At 35.2% G+C, this 13054-nt stretch overlaps 1 protein-coding gene across 1 annotated transcript in view; it reads left to right on the plus strand.

The window, feature by feature from the left end:
* Positions 1–13054, plus strand: part of CNTN5 (contactin 5) — a 1328674-nt gene that overhangs the window by 1282504 nt on the left and 33116 nt on the right. The gene's annotated exons all lie outside the window — the stretch shown is intronic.

Consider the following 13054-nt stretch of genomic DNA (forward strand, 5'->3'; position numbering starts at 1 on the left):
CTAGCCATAATTTTAACTTCACGTGCGAAATCTAAAACAGCAAGCTACTACAAAAGCATTAACTATGAACCACTTTGAAACTAGAGAAGACAGTGTTTTCAGCTGCCCCTCTTATTTTTCCTGAATCAGAACATGAATAAGATAGATAAGGTTCTGATCTTATGAATGTTACATCCTAATGGGGGAAAACTTTTTTTAAAAAAATCAAGCAAACAAATAAGTAATAAGATAAACTCTGATAACAATACACATAGACGGTCAAAGGTATAGCAAACCTGGTTCCTGTGAGAACAGAAAGAAAGTGAAGCACTGGGAAATTAAAATAGTTTGAGGGTTGGGTAGAGACAAGATATGTATAGATATATGGGTTATGAAAAAAAGTTTGTCTTTTATTTGAAGTGCAGTAGAAAGCCATTGAGACAATTTAAGGAGGGAAGTCACAATGTCCGATTTATGTTTTTCTTTTTTTTAATCACTCTGGCTGCTCTTATATGAAGAATGAAAGGGAGAGGAAAGAAAGGTCAGAGAATTGAAGTTAAGAGTTATCACAATAATCCAAGCAAGAAATGATGGTGACCTAGACTTCAGCCAAAGCAGTGGAGTGGGAGAGAAGCAGATGTATTTTAGAGGCAGGGCTGGCAGGATTTGCTGATTGATCTGATGTGGAGGAAAGAGAAATGATGATTCCTGCATATCTGGCTTGGACACATAGGTAAATTGTGCCATTTACAAAAAAAAATGAAGGAAACTGAACAAAGAACAGATTTGAAGCTAGGAATCAAGAGTTCTATTTAATCACATTGAATTTTTGATGCCTATTAGAGGCATCTAAGAGGGTAAGTCAGAAAGGCAGTAGAACATGCCAGTTTGGAGTCTAATTGAGAGAACAGGGCTGAAAACATAGAGATGGCCATTACAGAAGTGGTATTTAAATCCATGCTACCATAGGAAAGCATCTGAGGACAAAATTTCAAGAGGAGAGGAGAGAACAAGAGCAGAGGGGAATGAGGAGGGTCCTGCTGTGTCCTGGCACACTCAGCATTTAGAAGTTGAGCTGAAGAGGAAGAATCAGCAAGGAGGCTGGCAAGAATAAATCAGTTTTGTAGCAGGAATACCACATATGAATCAAAAAAGTTAAAGGAGTTGACCAAAAAGAGGGAACTGGTCAACTATGCTTAATGCTGCCAAGAGATCAAGTGAGATAAAGATGGAAAAGTGCCTGTTTGGTTTACAGGTTATTGGTGATAACTTCCACAATCAAATAAATAATCAATATCCCTTATGTTGTCAATTAGTAACTTCAAGTTGTAGACATTTAGTAACCTTAATAATGCCACTGCTTCTAAAGAATGGTTGGTGGAAATAGTTTGAGGGCAAGGGAATGTCATTTCAGAGCTCTCAGCCCATCAGCACCTTACTTGATGTGGAATTCCCTGTATTTTGTCAGGACACCAAGGGGTTTTGGTACTCATTCTTGTGTTGAGAATCACAGCTCTCCAGTGTTGGTATCAGAAATGGTTAAGAGCAAAATTCAACATCTGAATATATTTTTGCACCACATATTATAATGTGAGTATAATTAGCCACTGCAGAAAACTCTTTTAGCCTCAAAAAGAGTGAAAAGAAGTCAAATTGAGACTTTAACATGGTGTCTCCCTTGATGTACCAGGCATTATAGAGAAGGTAAATTAGAAACAAGATATCATTTCTGAAGTCATGTACACAGATTTATTTCCTTCTAGAATATGTTTTCTGTCAAGTCCATACCCATGTTCCACTTTGAAACTGATGACTGTATCCCTGGAATACATAGCGTGGTGTTAACTAGTAACACCTCAATGCATTTTCCTTAATAAATAACCAAACTGGAACCTATTTGTGATTCACTTGTCTCTGAAATCTTTGTATTTTCTTCTCTACTAATTGAGGGAAGCTACATTTGAGCAAGAGTCATTTGGAGAGAAGATGGCATCATTAAGGGCAGTAAAGGCCTTAAATCTCTAACAGCCTTACCTGATCTCCCTCCTGCAAGTTGCTATCATTAGGCTCTCCCTTCCCACTTCTGAGTGCAGGTTCTCCTGATTTGGCTGCAGCCTGACTCTGATTCTGACCCTAAGTTGGCAGTCAAATTTCATCTCACATTTCCCTGACCTGGCTTTCTGTATGTTTCATTTGAATCTCATTTATTATTTATTTAACTAGTATTTATTAAATACCTGCTACGTTTTGATGCAATATTCAGGCTGAAACAATAAATAAAACTGAGTTCCTGACCTTATGAAGTTTGCAGTCTAGCAAGGGAGACTATTTCTGCTTTCTTGAGTTTTTGTATTTTGCTTCAATCCTCAACTAGGGTCTTGATCCTAACTTCTGGTAGCTCCTTTTGCTGATAACTTGGTTTTGATAATCTTTTCCCTGATGCAGTCCTGCAGAACAGCAGTAAGGATCTCAGTCAGAGGCTTCCCCTGGTAGCATTTGTCAGTAATCTACTTACACTTGGCATTTTGGCCTTTCACAAGGAAGCTTCCATTACATCTTAATTGGTTTAAGAAATAATAAACCAAGCATTTTGACTTAAACTTTTCATTTTTAACTAACCCAACACTTTCAAGTACACGAAACAATTCAAATCAAATAGTGATTGATTTTTGTTATTAAATTGATGAATTGCTTTATCTAATAGAATGGTCATGGCAATTAAGATGCTAAGAATAGTTTTGCAAAAGACAAGGTCAGAATGATGACAGCCAGACAAAGTGATCAATGGTAAGGGGCTTGAGGACAATTTAGCAATTTTATCCCTTTCTGTTTCTGAGTGGATCCATCTTTAGACATTTTAAAAGGTCACAATTAGGCTACATGAGAACTCTACTGTACAAAGAAAAATGGTGGTCTTTTCCTTTCAACCAGCTGCCTCCTGAAAGAATGGCAGTACCTCACAAAAATGACCATCTGAAGAAATAAGAAAAAAATATGAAATTCCAAATGTAGACATTAATCCATCTATTTGTATCTTTCAAATATTTGAGAAATTTTGTCAACATCCGCTTAGAACCACCCATTTGTAAATTTTGGTTACCTACATGGAATTAGCTTGAAATTTTATGGTAGCAGGGACTAAATGTAGAAAGCACTGACACTGAGATATGTGAAATGTCTAGCTTATGATATGCAGCATGATTGAAAATTGAAAGTGGGCTGTATTTACTGAACAACTTTGATTCATGAATAACCATGACTGTCCCATCTGGATTGCCATCTCTGTCACTAGCCCATACAAGTAAATTATTAGGTTCAGTTTTGAATTTATGAACCCACCAGCATTAAGTGTCCTGTGTATGGTAATCTCTGAATCCTAGAGCAGAGTCCCTCAAGCTTTTCAGAACATAAAAGGATTTTTATGTGCATACAAATTCAGAGAAGATGCCAGTCTGGCAAGAAGGGAGGGTAAAGGATAAGGCCAAATTTCATAATCATTTCTGTGATTTTCCCAGATCAGCAAAACAGACAAAGTAAATTGTGATAATGGAATGTTGGATGATTCATTTTTTTCACTCCTTCACTCATCAAGCATTTATTCAGTATCGGGCACTATGCTGGGCAATGGGAATGTACATATAAATAAGATCTAGTCCTTACCCTCAAAAAGCTCAGTCTAATATTGAGGGAGGTTTATGGGAAGTTGAAGTAAACAAAAAAGAAATACGTTGGAACAATATAATTCTCGTGTCTATAATTACCCCAGGATTTCTTAGCATCCTGATCCTCTGAAGAAACAGTGTGAATAAATCTGTGCCAATGCCTTATATGGGTGTAAGCTTCTCTGTTTTCATGAGAATATGCTTCTGTCCTGAAATTTTCCTTTGTTTTCTAAATAAGTCAACAATAAAATAGTTACATTAACTAAATAAAATAAAAATGAAACTTTTTTTCACTAGATGTAATTTTTAAAACATTCATATTTCATATTCTGCCTGTGGAACAAAGTCTTCCATGATTGCCAAGTTTATGGTGCTTGTATTCATTCATCCCTTCTTGTAAGATAATTATTAACTGTATTTTTATCTTTTTAATAGCTGGACTCATTTTAACAATAAGCAACAATGTATTTTGTAGCAGGAGTTTAAGTGCACACTGTCCTGGTTTCAGTTCTGAACATTTTAGTGCTTATTATCAAGAAAAAACAAAAGACAAAGCAGCTTGTCCCATTTTACAATACTCACTAAAAGGCACCTCTAGCAACTTCTTTGTTTGGGCTACGTGCAAGGTTCACATGTGTTCATTTTAAACCTTCCAGAGGATATGCAACTCAGAAGTTCATTTTAGACATGTCACTAAAGCCATTTCCACTTATTGATTGCACTGAAAGGACAGCAATTGTGTTTTGCTCTATAAAAGATGTCGTGGTGGGGATTCCTTCAGGGGAGAAGGGACAAGGTTGTTGTTCTTTATTTTATGATCTGACTGTAATCATTAGAGAAGGAGACAAAATAAATGGGCCTCCCTGTTCTCTGACAATAACTCATGCTGGGCAGATTTTATTTACTTTGTATGGGGGGGAGGAAATGTATATGTGTGAAGATGGACTTTCAGATACAAGTAAAAGGGGAAAAAGAAGCTAAAATGAAGCTAGTTACCAGAAAGCTAACAAAGGTTGTTTTATTTTCCATATGCTGTGTGGGTAGCCGCCATTTTACAGAGCCTCTTTGGCTTTTTATTAATACTACATTAAAGTAAGAATATAAGAAACTAAACAATAAGAAAAAATAAAATGCCAATTTTATCCTTTCTTTTCTGAAATTCTGAGGACTCTCATTTAAATCAAAGAGCTTTTATGTCACTATCATTAGATTTCTTTCTTGGCTTATTTTCATAGACTCTGAGGCCAACTAAAAATTATGTTTTCTGAAAATCATCAAATCAAAAGCAAATTGAAGTAATATTTCAATTGTTTAACCTGTTCTTTTCTTGTCCTATTGAAACACAACTCTATAATTTTTATCAAAAATAGTTACTCACTTTACTGTGTTTTTGTTTCATTTGATTCTAGATGTATGGCTTCATGGTTGAAATTCTGTAACTAAAACAACTTTAAAATTTTTTTTTTCTACTGAAATTTTGACATAAACCATTTTAAGACTCTTAGGATATTTTCCTGAACATATTGTTGAAACACAAATGGAACCAAAAAAGTATTGATGATATGTTTTATCATATTTAGAAGTATTTCTCGGCTGGGCGCGATGGCTGACGCCTGTAATCCCAACACTTTGGGAGGCCCAGATGGGCGGATCATGAGGTCAGGAGATCGAGACCATCCTGGCTAACACAGTGATGGTCTCTACTAAAAATACAAAAAATTAGCCGGGCGCGGTGGTGGGCGCCTGTAGTCCCAGCTACTCGGTAGGCTGAGGCAGAGAATGGCGTGAACCCGGGAGGCCGAGCTTGCAGTGAGCCGAGATCGCGCCACCGCACTCCAGCCTGGGCAATAGAGCGAGACTCTGTCTCAAAAAAAAAAAAAAAAAAAAAAAAAGTCTCATTTTTTTCACTCTTCAACATGAATGTGAATTTATTGCACCACCTCTAAACAGGAGTTTCTCATCCCTAAACCCAGCCATCCATGAGTTCATCAAATGTCCATCCTCAGTTTCACTCTATCATATAATGCACATTTGCACAAGCAGAGCATCCACGCAAAAATATGAAATCACAAATGTAGAGAGCAATTTATTTATAATTGACATTGTCAATTACTAATTGACTAATTGCCAATTAGTAAAGTGCTGAGACTTTATTTTCCAAAGGGCAAAGCTTTTTAACAAATCTACACACAGAAAAGTGCAAAAATTATTTTATTTTACAAATACTTGAACATTTTTGGTGAAATTTTCTGAGAACAGCCCATTTAAAAATTTCTAAATTGTGAAAAAATCTTCTTCCTCTTGAGGGCTGGGTTTATACCTTAAGCACCTGACAATGTACTTGTGATAGAGGAGTACTAAATCTATGAGTGTTGCACAGATAGATACAGACATGGGCTTGCTTAATAAACTAGAAAATGAAGAAATTGTATAAAGTGTTTAAACACAAAAAGAAAAAGGTTTACAAAATCTATGTTTAGCATTGTAAGAATTCTAATTGCTAATTGACTAAATGCCAATTACTAAATAGCCGAGACTTTATTTTCCAAAGGGCAAGGCTTTTTTCTTTAAATCTGCATACAGACAAGTGCACAAATCATAAACGTATAGTAATAGCTGAATGAATTACTATGAAGTAAATACACTTGTCTAACCATAATCCAGTCCATGAAGCAGAACATTACTAAACCCCAGAGACCCAATTTGGGTCTCCTATAGTCATTATCCTTATTCTTACCCCCAAAAAAACACTATCCTGACTTCTGTTTTCTTTTTCTTTTTTTTTTTTTTTTTTTGAGATGGAGTCTCGCTCTATTGCCCAGGCTGGAGTGCCATGGCGCAATCTCAGCTCACTGCAACCTCCGCCTCCTGGGCTCAAGCAATTCTCCTGCCTCAGCCTCCCAAGTAGCTGGGATTACAGGCACGCACCACTGTGCCCAGGTAATTTTTGTATTTTTAGTAGGGATCGGGTTTCACCATGTTGCCCAGGCTGGTCTTGAACTCCTGACTTCAGGTGATCCACCTGCCTCAGCCTCTGAAAGTGCTGGGATTACAGGCATGAGCCACTGTGCCCAGCTGACTTCCCTTTTTTCTGACAGATGAAATTATATGGATTTATCATGTACATGCTTTGAAGTATATATACATCATACAATGACTAAATCTAGCTAATTAGCATATGCATTATTGCACATAGTTTTCATTTTTAGGTGAGAAAATCCACTCTCAGCATTTTTAGAGAATGCAATATATTAATTATAGTCACAATGTTGAACTTATTGATCTTACCTGAAATTTTGTATTCTTTGACCAACTGCTCCCTAGTCCCAGCCCTCCCAATCATTCTCACCCTGATAAACACCATTTTGCTCTCCACTTTTATGAGATCAACTTTCTTAGAGTCCACATATGGGTAAGACCATGTGGTATTTGTCTTTCTGTGCCTGGCTTATTTCACTTAACATAATGGTCTCCAGATTCATTTATGTTGTTGCAAATGGCAGGATTTCTTTCTTTTTTATAGTTGAATGGTGAATAGAATTTCGCTGTGTCTATATAACACATTTTCTTTATCTGTTCATCTGTTGATGGACAAGATATGATTCCATATGTTGGCTATTGTGAATAGTGTTGCAATAAACATGAGAGTGCAGATGTCTTTTTGACATACTGATTTCATTTTATTCGAATATATACCAAGTAGTGAGATTGCCAGATTATATAGTAGTTCCATTTTTAATTTTGGGGGGAGCCTCCATACTGTTTTCAATAATGGTGGTACCAATTTACATTCCTATCAATGGAGTGCAAGGGTTCCCTTTTCTCTATTTGTTATCTTTTGACTTTTTGATAAAAGTTATTCTAATGTGTATGCAGTGATATCTCATTGTGGTTTTTCTTTTCATTTCCCTGATGATTAGTGAGATTGAGCATTTTTCCATATACCTGTTGGCCATTTGTATCTCTACTTTTAAGAAATGTCCATTCAAGTCCTTTGCCCATTTTTTAATCGGTTAATTTGTTTTCTTGCTATTGAGTTGAGTTGCATGTATATTTTGAATGTTAATCCCTTATCAAATGTAGAGTTTGCAGATATTTTTGCCCATTCTGCAGGATTTTTTTTCACTCTGTTGATTGTGGCTTTTGCTGTGCAAAAACTTTGTAGTTTGATGTAATCCCATTTGGTTTTTTTGTTTGTTTGTTTTTGCTTTTGTTGCCTGTGTTTTTTTTTTTTTTGGGTCATATCCAAAAATTCATTGCCCAGACCAAGGTCATAGAGCTTTTCTCTACATTTTCTTCTAGTAGTTTTACAGTTTTATATCTTATGTTTACATCTTTCATACAGTTTGCATTGATTTTTTTACATGGTGGAAGCTGAAGGTCTAATTTCAGTCTTCTGCATGTGGATATCCAGTTTTTGCAGAACCATTTATTAAAAAGACTATCCTTTCCCCATTGTGTGTTCTTGGCACCTTTGTCAAAAATCAATTGATCATAAATATGTGGATTAATTTCCTGGTGTTTCATTCTGTTTCATTGATCTATGTATCTGTTTTTATACCAATAGCATGCTGTTTTGGTTACTATAGCTTTGCAGTAAATTTTGAAGTCGGGTAGTTTGATACCTCCAATTTTATTCTTTTTGCTCAAGATTGCTTTGGCTATTTGGGGACTTTTGTAGTTCTCTATGAATTTTATGATTGTGTTTTCTATTTCTGTAAAAAATGTCATTAGAATTTTGATAGTACAATGACTCTATAGGTCCTTTTAGATACTATGGACATTTTAACATTAATTTTTCCAGTCCATGAACATGGGATTTTTTTCTATTTATTTATGTCTTCTTTGATTTTTTTAATCAATGTTTTATAGTTTTTAATTTAGAAATCCTTCACCTTCTTGCTTAACTTATTCCTAAGTATTTTTTTTTTGTAGCTATTTTAAATAGGATTGGTTTCCTGATTTCTTTTTCAGGTAGTTCACTACTGGTGTATAAAAACACTACTAAATTTTGTATGTTGATTTTTTTATCTTGTAATTTTCATGAATTTGCTTATCATTCCTAAGAGTTTTTTGGCAAAGTCATTAGGGTTTCCTATATATTAGATTATGTCACCTGCAAACAGGGACAATTAACTTCATCCTTTTCAATTCTAAAGCTTTTTCTTTCTCTTGTGTATTTGCTCTGGCTAGGACTTCCAGTACTATATTGAAGAGAAGTGGCAAGAGTATGCATCCTTGTCTTTTTCCAGACCTTAAAGGAAAAGCCTTCGGCTTTTCCCTGTTTAGAATGATGTTAGTTGTGTGTTTGTTATTTACGGCCTTTATTGTGTTGAGGTACTTTTCTTCTATACCTAATTTGTTGAGAATTTTTACCATGAAAAAATGTTGAATTTGTCAATGCTTTTTTGCACTTACTGAAATGATCATATGGTTTTTGTCTTTCACTCCAGTGAGATGATGTATTACATTTATTGATTTGCAAATATTAAACCATCCTTACATCCCCACACTTGATAATAATGATTATTTAAATGTGCTGTTGAATTTGCCTTGCTAGTATTTTGTTGAGGGTTTTTGCATGTATATTAATCAGGGATATTGGCATATAGATTTTTTTTTTTTTTTTTAGTGTCCTTGCCTGGCTTTGGTATCAGGGTGATGCTGTGCTTGTAAAATGAGTCCGACAGTATTCCCTTCTCTTTCACTATCCTGACTTCTAACAACACTAGTTGGTTTTTACCAGTTTTTGAAATCATCTGGAGCTTTTTATGTCTTGTTATTTTTCACTCAACACTATGTTGGTAAGAGTCACCCATATTGTTACATGCAACTGTAGGTAATGCCGTCTTTTTTTTTTTTTAGACGGAGTCTCGCTCTGTCGCCCAGGCTGGAGTGCAGTGGCGCGATCTCAGCTCACTGCAAGCTCTGCCTCCTGGGTTCACGCCATTCCCCTGCCTCAGCCTCCCGAATAGCTGGGACTACAGGCGCCCGCCACTACGCCCGGCTAATTTTTTGTATTTTTAGTAGAGACATGGTTTCACCATGTTAGCCAGGATGGTCTCGATCTCCTGACCTCATGATCCGGCCGTCTTGGCCTCCCAAAGTGTTGGGATTACAGGCATGAGCCACTGCGCCCAGCCTCGTAATGCTGTCTTCTAAACTACATCGTAAGAGTACCCCACAAGTAATTTATCATTCTACCATTGACATACATTAAGATTGTTTCCAGTTGGGTCTGTTATGAATAACACTATATAAAGCAATTTCAGGAGAATTATCTATTTTACCATATTGAGTCTCCTAATTCATAATCATGGTATATTCCACTTTTTTTAAGCCTTCTTTGAGCTTTGTCAGGATACAGGTCTTGATAGTCTTTTCTTAGATTTTTCTGTTTTACTATTTGGTGCCATTTTAACTTATCCTGTATTTAATTTAGATTTAACTTTGTGTTATGAAAATTTTAAAAAATATCTGAAATATAATATACAGAAGAGTATAGTGAATTTCTATCAACTTAACACTTACCTTAATCTATTACGAATCAATGAATAATCTGTTTTGTGTATAATGCCACTTAGTCAATCTCCTATATTATTTTGAAGCAACTGTCAGCCATTATATTGTTTCACAGAACATATCTCATTAAAAATCTCTAAAGTATATGCTTTTTAAAAATTGCCACCTCTCTGCTTCCTGAGAACATGCAGGTTAGAAAATGTACTCAGTGTAAAAAGCTGCGAACTAAAAAAGCATACCTAATGTAACTCTGTCTTCAATGTTTCTCTTGGTCTCTGCCTACATTACTAGGTTCTCCAATGTTTTATCTCTGAGCAAGCATAGTTTATCATTCAGCCAAGGATTTAACAGGCTTTATACTCAGATTGTGGCTCTTATCCTTTCTGCAGCTCTCTCGCTTCTTGAATTTCTATTTTGTGTTTTCAACTGCTCTTTCTGATTAACTTCCTTTGCTACTCCAACTGATAAAGCTGCAATCTTTTGCCACCATTGCCAGAGGGATTGAAGAACATCCACAAACAAAATAAGCCACAAACTCACAATTCTTACTGTTGCAGTTTCAGACTTTCAAGAGTAAACTCTCCTCTAGCTTCTGTCTGCTTTTGGATGCTTGCCATGATTTTAAAATTCTCATTTGGGTCGGGGTTTGTATAATCATTTCACTCATCCACATTTCCATTATTTTCTTAATATCTGTAAGATCTGTGGGATATTTTCTTTCTATCAGCAATTTGTATGTCCTCCTCCCCCTCTCTCCCTCTTCTTTTCATCACTCTTGATTAAAAGAGATTTACAAAATATGTGATCTTTTCAAAGCATTAACTTTGTCTTTATTCATTTTCTTAATGTTTCTTTTTCCAATTCATTTTGTTGTTCCTGCCATTTTTATATCCTTCTTTCTACTTTATTTAGGTTTAAAATTTATTGCTCTATTTTGAACATCTTAAGATGGATATATCACTGACTTTTGGCTTTTGTTTTTTTCCAGTATATATATTAAGGCTATACATCTCCAAAATTCTCTCTTCCCAGCATCTCATACAGACTATGTCATATAATATCATTAACTAGTTAGTAAATTTTAAAGATTAATATTCTTCTACCTGAAAGTATTTCAGATCAAAACTTTTGTTCTTTCATTACATAAAGATATATTTTAAAATATTGTAATATATCAACCTAAAAGGAAGAAGCTTAGGAAAATGAACATAGATAAAGTGTTTACTTGGGCCAAGTTTGAAGATTGCAACCCAGGAGCGTAGATTCAAGTTGCCCTGAATATACACTCTGATTAGTAGCAGTAACAAATAGATTTTTAAAGGCAAAGAAAGGGCAGCGGTGGGAAGGGAGTGGGCTGATACAAAGTCCTTTCTCAGGAATTCTCATTTATTTACAGAAATAGCATTGATTAGTGAATGGCTATACATTGTGAAGCTATAGGGTTATAGTGTCTGATGTGGCATTATTAATTAGTAGCTACTTGTAGCAATAGCAAGCAGTTTCAAAAGATGAATACATTGCTCAAAGGGGAAGTGGGGCATGGTTGCAGTCTCATTTTAGTGTTTCTCTGGCTATAATAATCAAAAGGACTTGCGTTCCTCAAATAAAACTTCTTTTCTCAATTTACAGGTCATCTCACAAAACATATTCAAGTACATCAGTTATAATTAAATGCTCTTAGAATTTTTTCTATTCAATATTCTCTCTTTCAAAATGTTTGAATAAAGAATATGAAGAAGGCAACTAATATTTGTAAAAGACACACACTGAACTACATGTGTTAGGAAAATATTTAATTATATTTATAGCTAATCTTCAGTATATTTTCTTTATGCAGCAATAACAGCTTCTAGGAAAAATAAATACAAATTTATTCAGTAAGTAATACCCATTATTATGTTTCTTCTGCATTTTAAACTTTCTCACCTCATATCATCTAATCACTGTTGAACTGCCTCATAAATATTCAAAAGTTTAACTAAGTATCATTTATTTATTTTATGTAATTCATTAAATTGCATCCTTTATGGTAAAATTACCTCTGGGCACAAAGTAACTAATATGCATGCAATTTAATAATACTGACTGCCAGCATATCTCAAAGTATTGATTGTGAATAGCCAATTTAATAACTATACCTAGTACTAAATTCAAGAGTTTGGGAAACTGGAGATGAACTAAATTGATGCAAGCAGGGACTTTGCCAATCAAAACAAATTCAACTTTCATGGAAAATGTGCTCCCCACATGTAGGATTTTGAAACTCTTAGTAGAAGGACATGCGTGATCTTAGATGCTGTGTAAGAAAGGAAGAATGTAAAAAGCAGTCTAACCACTATCAGGAAAAAGGTCATGATATTCCAAAATATATCTGAAGGTAAGGAATTAGTAGTGAAACTACACTATCAGTGAAATATCTGTCCTCTAACCCTCAATTTAAATTAGTTGCAACTTTTGTGTTAGAAATGACAGTAAATTGAACGAAAGCATGTAAAACCAACTTTCCTTAATTCCCCCTTAAAGTACCCATGAAACCATCAGAAAAGACAGTCCTCACTGCAATCACAGTGAGTGGTATAAAACAAAGTTATCAGAGTGTTTTCTAGGTTTTTCTTTCCTTTCATCTTTGTGCAGTGACCCAGCCTCAAAATCCCATTTTCTAGGTTCGAGCACGCAATGAAATAGCCTCTGGCCCTTTATCTTTTCTTCAACAAAACAACTTCACTCATACATATGAAGCTCTGGTTTTCAGCCCAAACCTGGTTAGATTTCTTTAGGTTGTTTGAAAATACGAGTAGAGGCTTATACCAAAAACCAATAATCTGGCACGCCCTGCACAGCATAGACTACTGGTCTGGGAGATGAAGTCTAGAAATGGATGTCTCACCATT

Source organism: Pan paniscus, chromosome 9, assembly GCF_029289425.2.
Source record: "Pan paniscus chromosome 9, NHGRI_mPanPan1-v2.0_pri, whole genome shotgun sequence".
In the NCBI taxonomy this organism is placed as follows: Eukaryota; Metazoa; Chordata; class Mammalia; order Primates; family Hominidae; genus Pan; species Pan paniscus.